The sequence below is a fragment of the Thermobia domestica genome, chromosome 2 (assembly GCF_964235325.1).
Source record: "Thermobia domestica chromosome 2, izTheDome1.hap1.1, whole genome shotgun sequence".
NCBI classification, from domain to species: Eukaryota; Metazoa; Arthropoda; class Insecta; order Zygentoma; family Lepismatidae; genus Thermobia; species Thermobia domestica.
In genome coordinates, this window is record NC_137455.1 from 246,063,928 (window position 1) to 246,073,443 (window position 9,516).

Genomic DNA, 9,516 nt, shown 5'->3' on the forward strand with positions numbered 1-9,516 from the left:
CGATTCGTGAACATAATATTTGCCATTCTTCACAGGTCAGTTGTACACCAAATTGTTCTGCTTTGCCCAATCGAATCACAGGTTCAAATGTTCTAGCACTGATACCAATCATCACATGTTTTGTTTGAAATATATTTATTGGATAATAGCTTGCGAAGATGAACTCTTTATCGTTAGAAGTACACATCTTTCCTCCTGAAAAGCACTTGCTCAAATGATTTCGTGGGATGACACTGTATTTGCTGGTTTATAGTTATTGCTGACGTCATGTGCTGACATTTGAATTCATGATTTCATCACAGTTGCTGACGTCATGCCGACCAACCACATTCATACAACTACGGCTGACGTCATTGGAAAGAAATGTGCTGACGTTTGAATTCATGATTTCATCACAATTGCTGACGAATCCGGCTGTGTACTAAATTCAAACTGATGACTTCGACCCAAGAGTCTTTTATAGCATAAAGATACAGATCCAGTATTTAAGAAACGTAACAGTTCTTCTTGTTTTGATGCCTCCATGGGTAAATATCTTGCTGGTAAAATTATATTCTTATCATTTTCAAGCTTCACTACGATTCTTAATCCAAACTCTGTAGGGATCATTTGGCTAGCTAAGATTCTATAAGGTACATTCTGTTGTAAATCAGTAATCTTGGTAAATGATTTCATCACATCACGCGTGTTTAGAAACTGCAGACAAGTAGCCATGATGACGTTATCATGAATACTAACTCGAACGATGATGAAAAACTGATGACGTTGCATTATCATGTTCTGACGTGTACTATTGCACCACAATGTTGCCAGAGGTTTTTGTTCTAAACAGTTCCGGTTCTTTACTAATGGGTGTACAAACTTTTAAAAATGTCAAACCAAACTTTGAAACAAAGATTTAGAACAAAAATCTTTGAAACAAAATTTTGAAACGAAAAAAATTCAAACAAACGATTTCAAACGAAAAAAATTCAAACAAAATTTTGAAGCGAAAAAAAATTTCAAACAAAATTTTGAAACAAAAAATTTCAAACAAAAAAATTTGGAAACGAAAAATTTCAAACAAAAATTTTAAACAAAATTTTGAAACGAAAAAATTTTAAAAAATTTCAAACGAAAAATTTTTAAACAAAAAAATTTTGAAACAAAAGTTGTCAAAAAAATTTCAAACAAAAAATTCAAACAAAAATTTGAAAGCAAGAATTTTCAAACAAAAATTTCAAACAAAAAAATTTCAAACTAAAAAAATTTTACGTTTCACGGTTAACCGTCAAACTTTATCCGGTTTTTAACTATTCGATTAACAAATAAACGGTTTTGATCATATTTATCAGTGAGTGCAAAATGTTGAACGAAACCAAGATTTTTAAATGTTAAACAAAACTTAAAACTGAATGCAGCAAAGATTTGAAAATCAGCAACCTATCAGATTGCACGAAAGATAGTGATCAACCAATCAGATTGCACGAAAGATAGTGATCATCCAATTAAATTGCATTAACAATAACTTTGCTAGTGTTGTAGCATATATTCCCTTAAGACTATGAGTCATAAGATTCAATAAGGTTAGCTATGTATCCCTGTACACTACCTCATCAAGGTCAATCACGTGGTACATCGTATTGCTTACGTTTATATTTGGCTGTAATAATCAATACCAATGACGCATTCTCAAATTATCCTACAAAGTTTAAATGTACCAATGTCCTGGACTCCTAATCCCATCATAGGTCAATAACTGATCACGTGATCACAATGATTTACCCAAAGAACAATTACCAATTATTGATATGACAATAAGAAATGTACCCCTCCCAAAATTTAAGACTGGTACACAAATACACCTGTGTCTTATGAAAAAGTAATAAATCCTGTACTTATTCAATAATAAAGCCAGTCAATAACCTTTAAATTTTGAATATTTGGTCATAAGAGGAATACCAATGGGTCCTAGAAAACGTTTACCGAATTTTGTTATTTGATAATTCCCAAATTTAAAAGAGAACATAAACATATAGAGGTAATAAACCATATAACGTATTAAATAGGGGTCAATAACCTCCGAAATTTGATTTTTGGTAGTTCTTTACCCATGAAAGGGAACGATGTGGACCATCCAAATTTATAGTGGTACATATTGAAGACCTGTACGAAGATACCAAATGCTTATATTAAACAATTTCTAAAACTGAGTGGATGAGTCAAGATACCCCTCCCAAATTTTTAAAGGGTGCATCAATGTACTCATGTCTTATGAAATGAACCTATATACATGACCATATAAACATATACGGTAATAAGACCGCATCAAACGGGATAAATTGGGCCAAAAACCAAACACGTGATACAACATATTGCTTATCTTTATATTTTGGCAATTTTTTTACCCATGAAAGGGAACAAGGTGGACCACCCAAATTTATCATGATACATATTAAGGTCATGTACTATGATAGCGAATGCTTAAATTGAAAAATTTCCAAAATTTAAGGGATTGGCTGTGGTACACCTCCCGGGGTGCATCAATGTACCTATGTCTTATGATAGAAAATGGACCCTATACAAGACCATATAATCATATTAGGTAATAGGACATCATCCAAGGGAATAAATTAGGTCAAAAACGAAACATGTGGTTGTACTAAAATTTGGCAATTTCGTACCCATGAAAGGGAACAAGATGGACCACCCAAATTTATAGTAATATATATTAGGGTCTTATACTATTATACCAAATGTTTAAATTGGGCAATTTCCAAAATAAAGAGGTGGGCCAAGGTACCCCTCCCGGGGTGCATCAATATACCCATGTCTTATAATAGGGAATGGACCAATATACATAACCATATAATCATATAAGGTAATAGGACTTCATCCAAGGGGATAAATTGAACCAAAATACCAAACACGTGGTTGTAGTAAAATTTGGCAATTTCGTACCCCTAAAAGGGAACGAGGTGAACCACTCAAATTTATCATAATAATACATGTTAGGGTCCAGTACTATAATACCAAATATATAAAATGAGCAATTTCTAAAATTTAAGGGGTGGGCCAAAGTACCCCTCCCAAATTTTTAAAGGAGTGCACAAATGTACCTATGTCTTATGATAGGGAATAGACCCCTATACATAACCATATAACCATATAAGGTAATAGAACCTCATCCAAGAGGATAAATTGGGCCAAAAGACCAAACACGTGGTACAACGTATTGCTTACGTTTATATTTTGACAATTTTGTACCCCTAAAAGGGAACGAGGTGGACCACCCAAATTTATCATAATACATGTTAGGGTCCGGTACTATAATACCAAATATATAAATTGGGCAATTTCCAAAATTTAAGGGGTGGGCCAAGGTACCCCTCCCAAATTTTTAAAGGAGTGCACAAATATACCCATATCTTATGAAAGGTAATGGACCCCTATACATGACCATATAACTATATAGAATAATAACACCTCATCAAAGGGGATAAAATCGACCAAAAACCAAACACGTGGTATAACGTATTGCTTACGTTTATATTTTGGCAATTTTGTACCCCTAGAAGGGAACGAGGTGGAGCACCCAAATTTATCATGATACATATTAGAGTCCTGTACTATAATACCCAATGTTGAAAATGGGCAATTTCCAAAATTTAAGGGGTGGGCCAAGGTACCCCTCCCAAATTTTTCAAGGGGTGTATTAATATACCCATATGTTATGAAAGGGAATGGACCCCTGTATACGACCATATAACCATATAAGGTAATAACACCTCATCAAAGGGGATAAATTAGGTCAAAAACCCCCGAAATTTGAATTTTTGGCAATTTTTTTACACATGAAAGGGAACGACATAGACCCCCAATACTGATAGATGTACATACTATGGTCCTAGGCTACCACACCCAATTTTTAGATTTGGCAATTTCCAAAATTTAAGGGGTGGGCCAAGGTACCCCTCCCAAATTTTTCAAGGGGTGCATTAATATACCTATGTCTTATGAAAGGGAATGGACCCCTGTATACGCCCATATAACTATATAAGGTAATAGGACCTCATCCAAGGAGATAAATTAGGCCGAAAACCAAACACGTGGTATAACGTATTGCTTACGTTTATATTTTTGGCAATTTTGTACCCCTAAAAGGGGACGAGGTGGACCAACCAAATTTATCATGATACATATTAGGGTCCTGTACTATAATACCCAATGTTTAAATTGGGCAATTTCCAAAATTTAAGGGGTGGGCTAAGGTACCCCTCCCAAATTTTTCAAGGGGTGCATTAATATACCCATATGTTATGAAAGCTAATGGACCCCTGTATACGCCCATATAACCATATAGGGTAAAAAACACCTCATCGAAGGGGATAAATTAGGTCAAAAACCTCCGAAAATTCAATTTTTGGCAACTTTTTACCCATAAAAGGGAACGACATAGACCCCCAATACTGATAGAGGTACATACTGTGGTTCTAGGCTACCATACCAAATTTTTAGATTTGGCAATTTCCAAAATTTAAGGGGGGTGGTCCTAGGTACCCCTGCCAAAATTTAGGGGGTGGGCCATGGTACCCCTGCCAAAATTTAGAGGGGGTGGTCCTAGGTACCCCTAGGTCATTGACCCCGGGCCAAGGTCATTGACCTTTGACCTATGACGTCACAAAAATTTTTGCTGACTCAGTTCGCCATAACGGGGGGACTACTACTCGCGCCCTACCCAGCCGTTTTTTAAAGGAAAATAAGAAACTCGTATTCCCTCATTTTATGTTTATAATATCTGTGCAGAATTTCATTCAGTTCGGTTCACTTCTTCTTACCTTTCGGACGTCAAATTTCAAAATTTTTCGTGGGAGCTTTTGCCCCCTAAAACTGTTTTCCACAGAACATTAAAACCTCGAATTTCTTTATTTTTTACGTGTTGTCCATAGAAAAAGTTTCGTTACAATTCTTCATGTCCTTTACACACATCTGACATACTGTTACAAGCATTTTTGATATCTCGTGATCAAGGGTTTGGAGGTGTCCGTGCCCCACCCTACCGTTTTTCTTTTCAGGAAAATATGAAGCCTGTATTCCCACATTTTACGTCTGCAATATCTGTGCACAATTTTATTCGCTTGGGTTCAGTTATTCTTGCCTTTCGCGTGTCAATTTTCAAAATTTTGGGTGAGTCTTTTATATTAAACCTTTACTTTATGTAACTTTTTCTTTTTTGAAATTCTTTTTTTTGGGGGGGAGAAGGAGAGAAATGTTTTTTCTGATATGTGTCTTTTGCCATTCATCTTTTTTGAACTGCTTAAGTAATATCGTTTTGTAACTTTTGATGTCATCCAACTCCGTCACGATAATAAAATTGTCATTCTTAACAATTTGTTTTATTTCCTTATTTTTCAGTTTGCCACACTGATATATTTGTAACAAAATTGAGGTTTGGTCCAACGCCTTTCGAATTCGGAACCAACCCAACCGCCGAGCTTTTTGGGTTGCCTGCTATTGCAGGAAAACGAGAATTGCAGGTGGTAATGCACTTTTGGAGTCGTGTATACAAAAACGTTCTGAGTATTACATATATACGCAGAGATGCAATATGGTGTGTATGAAAGTATTCGATATATACGCTCGTGATACAGTGAAATCCGTCTCTATCAGAATCGAACGGGATTCGCAAAATTTTACGTTGGAAATGTTTCCGCTGAATGAATGTAGAACAATGCTAATAAAGAAATAAATAAAATTAAATTAAAACCACGTACAGTACATGCATATAATGCCATACTGGGATAAAGTAAACTGCTGTATGTAACTTAATCAATATAGTATTATTTTCCGCCATGAATTAATACACGCAAAACTTACTATGAATAGAAAACGGGCCTTACGCACGTTGTCTTTATTTTTTTCCAATAGTCCAGTAAGAGTTTAACCCTAGAACAGTCGGGCTGGGTCTGTGAGAGCCATTTACTTATATTTTAAATAAAATTTCAACTTAAAGTTAGTGGTTTGAGTTGTAACTTCCTATACCTTCCTAAAACGACCGATAAGAGACGCTAGTGTTGCAAACCAGTTTCATTTATTGTTAGTTTGCTTTTATTAGAGCTCTAAACTTGCGTGGGTCTGTCAGACCTAGCCCGGCCGTTCACGTAACTTTTTTGCCAGTGTTAAGTCTTATAGGAAGTTTGCTGTTTTATTAAGACTACCTATTCGACATTTTTTGAGTGTGTATATATGAACAACATTTCAGTTGGTATTTTGAGCAACTTTAGATCATAATCGAACGAGAAAGTTTCTGCGAGTAAAATTAATAGAGTTTTATATGATGTTGAAAGTGAACTAAATGATTCCGATGCAGATCCTGATAATGAATTATTTAGTGACCATGATAGTAACAGTGAGTGTTGTGAAGAAGAGGATAAGAGTGAAGAATTTTTATCCACTGCCGCTGCTGAGAAAACTCCACCCACTCCGCCATTAGATAACAATCTTGCCAACAATGAAAACTAAAAAACTTTACCCTCTGACATTCAGTACATTTCAACATAGGCGGTGCCTTAGGTTATGTTAAATAAACTTATGTTTCCTTTATAATATTACTTATCTATAGGAACATGTAAGCAAGTATTTCTTTTTATATAATTTTCTAAAAAAGCTCTTATACTTTACTATTAAAAATGTGTAAACAATTAGAAATATGTTTTTTAACATAAGCGAAAACACCAGTTTTGAGCTGAAATGCTTTTTTCTGCTTTAGAAATACTTGTAATCACATAAAAGTATGTTTCTATTTTAATAAAATACTGATTACAAATTAATTATGCAGTTTCATTTTCTTGGGTCTCTCAGACCCAGCCCGACCATGAAACTTTTTTCTGCCCGACCGTTGTAGGGTTAATTACATGCTGCTTAGCGGATTCACTTTCGACAAACAATTTGAAGCGAGCAACCTCGTCATTTTGCAGTAAAACGAAGTCCTTTAAACTTTTGACAACATATAATAAGTCTTTTGCCTACACTCTTCGAACTATGTGTGTTTATGTCTTTTAATTGATTAGGAAATGAAATATAAACATTTGAAAATAAGACTATTAACCCTTTCCGGATCCTGTCTTTTTGGGCTATTTTTTAGACTTTCAGTCAAGCAGCTACTGAATCGTCACTATTTATCCTAGGATCGTGGTTCATACCTCATTCTCTTCAGAATAGAGCTGGCTTTCAAATGGTACTACTTGCATGCTCATACCATATACCAGAAGCGGGACAAAAATGTCAAAGTGAAAATTTCGGAGGGAAAAATTTTTTTCTCGAACTTTGGCCCCCCCCTGGACCCCCCCTGTGCGATCGTAGCCATCAAAAAAAATCTGATAAATAGTACTTGGTATACTGAATGTGTGTGCCAAATTTCAAGTTTCTATCTTGAATAGTAAGGGCGGGAGAATTTTTATCAAAAATTCCCACAATGCCCCAAAGTACCATAAAACACTATGATCTCAGGGAAAAAAATTCCTGACACATTTCTATTAACCCTAGGACTATAAACCGCCAATCATTCTCTTCAGAATAGAACTGTCTTTCAGGCGGTACCATTCACATGTCTCCATCATGTATCTAAGGCGGGAAATTCCTGAAAAAAGGGATTTTTTGGGGCAAAATTTCCCTTTTTTCAACTTTTGCCCCTCTGGACTCCCCCTGTTTTTACGCAGAAATCGGAAAAAAACTTCTGGTAAATACTACTCGGTGGACTGAATGTTTGTGCAAAATTTCAATCTTCTACGTGAAAAAATAGGCCCACCAGAAAAAATTTCCCTACCATGCCCCACTTTTACCCTATACGGAAGTATATTTGGATAAAAAATCACTGAGACGGTCCTAATTACCCTAGAATAATAATTTGACCGTCGTTCTCTTCAGAATGGAACTGCCTTTCAGACGGTATGACTCACGTGGTCCTATCGTGTATGCAAGGCGGGAAAATGACGAAAAACGGGATTTTTGGGGTTAAAAAATCCCTATTTTTATCCCTTTGCCCCTCTGGTTCCCCCCTGTTTTAGCACTGACATCGGAACAAAAAATCTGGTAAATACTACTCAATGGACTGAATTTTTGTGCAAAATTTCAATCTTCTACGTAAAAAAATAAGCCCGCCAAAAAATATATACACCGACAATGCCCCATATTACCCTATATAGAAGTATATTTTTTAAAAATTCCCTGAGACATCCCTAATTACCCTAGGATAATAATTCGACCGTCGTTCTCTTGAGAATGGAACTGCCTTTCAGACGGTATGACTCACGTGGTCCTATCATGTATGTAAGGCGGTAAAATGACGAAAAACGGGGTTTTGGGGGTTAAAAAATCCCTATTTTTACCCCTTTGCCCCTCTGGTTCCCCCCTGTTTTAGCACTGACATCGGAACAAAAAATCTGGTACATACTACTCCATGGACTGAATGTTTGTGCAAAATTTCAATCTTCTACGTAGAAAAATAAGCCCGTAAAAATATTGAACATATGCTTAGAAAATGAGAAAAGAAATTTTTGTCTTATGACGTCATCACCTCCTATGTCTGGACGCAGGACGGTCTGAAACCATACGTAATGTCTTCTGCAAGGCCTCTGGACTTGGAAAACAAAAAAAAAAAAAAAAAAAAAAAAACCCGGACGAAAAAGCTCAAATAGAAGAGAAATAACGCAATGTACCATGAAAAGTGCATATGGTACAAATTGTACCATAGGATCCCGAAGGGGTTAAAATTGCATTTCGTTCAAAAATTTGCGCAGTATCCAGGGTCATATATGGTGGCACAGGTTTGGTAGACTAAAAGTGAAATGTGCAAGTAAGATAAGAAAAGAACTAAATTCTTTTTGCACACAATGTAGTGTATATACCTAACCTCTCATGGATGTGTAGAACTTTATTAGTGCTGGATTTCCAAACTTGAAATTTTCCTCTAAAGGGATATCTTGATTTCCGTGTATTGAAGGGAATTTAACATGTTTTTCACCACTAAATTCAAAGGAATGTGAAATATTTGCATTTAAGATAAATGTCTATTTAATAAGGAGTCCGTTGGAGGCAGCTTTTGTTGATCTTTTATAGTCCAGCGTTTACTTACCTTAAATTTACCAAAGAACGAACGCATACTGTGGTGGATATGCTCTATATTTCCGAAAACGTAAACCTACCACAACGTTTATCCATACGCATATAAGCGGTAGTAATTATATTATCACCTTCTTTGGTTTTTTACCCGATACATAAGCTGCGTAGTATTACCTGTAGTAAGTTGATGTGAATTCAATGTCTGCCGTAGAAGTATCATTTCTAAATGCTAAAACGGAAAGAAAAGAAAACCGGATTATTCTAAACAGTCGCAGTCTGCAATCACACTTTTGCCATCACTCTGGCAACGAATGACTTCTGCGGTAAAAGAAATCTAGAGTCTGCAACGCAAAGAAATACTCAGCCACCCGAAAATCAGGGAATGTCTTTCCTCCCAAAAAAGTGATCGAGATACTG

The 9,516-nt window shown here is 35.8% G+C and overlaps 1 protein-coding gene across 2 annotated transcripts in view; it reads left to right on the top strand.

The window, feature by feature from the left end:
- Window positions 1-9,516, top strand: part of LOC145678425 (alpha-1-inhibitor 3-like) — a 2,648,409-nt gene that overhangs the window by 2,063,061 nt on the left and 575,832 nt on the right. The gene's annotated exons all lie outside the window — the stretch shown is intronic.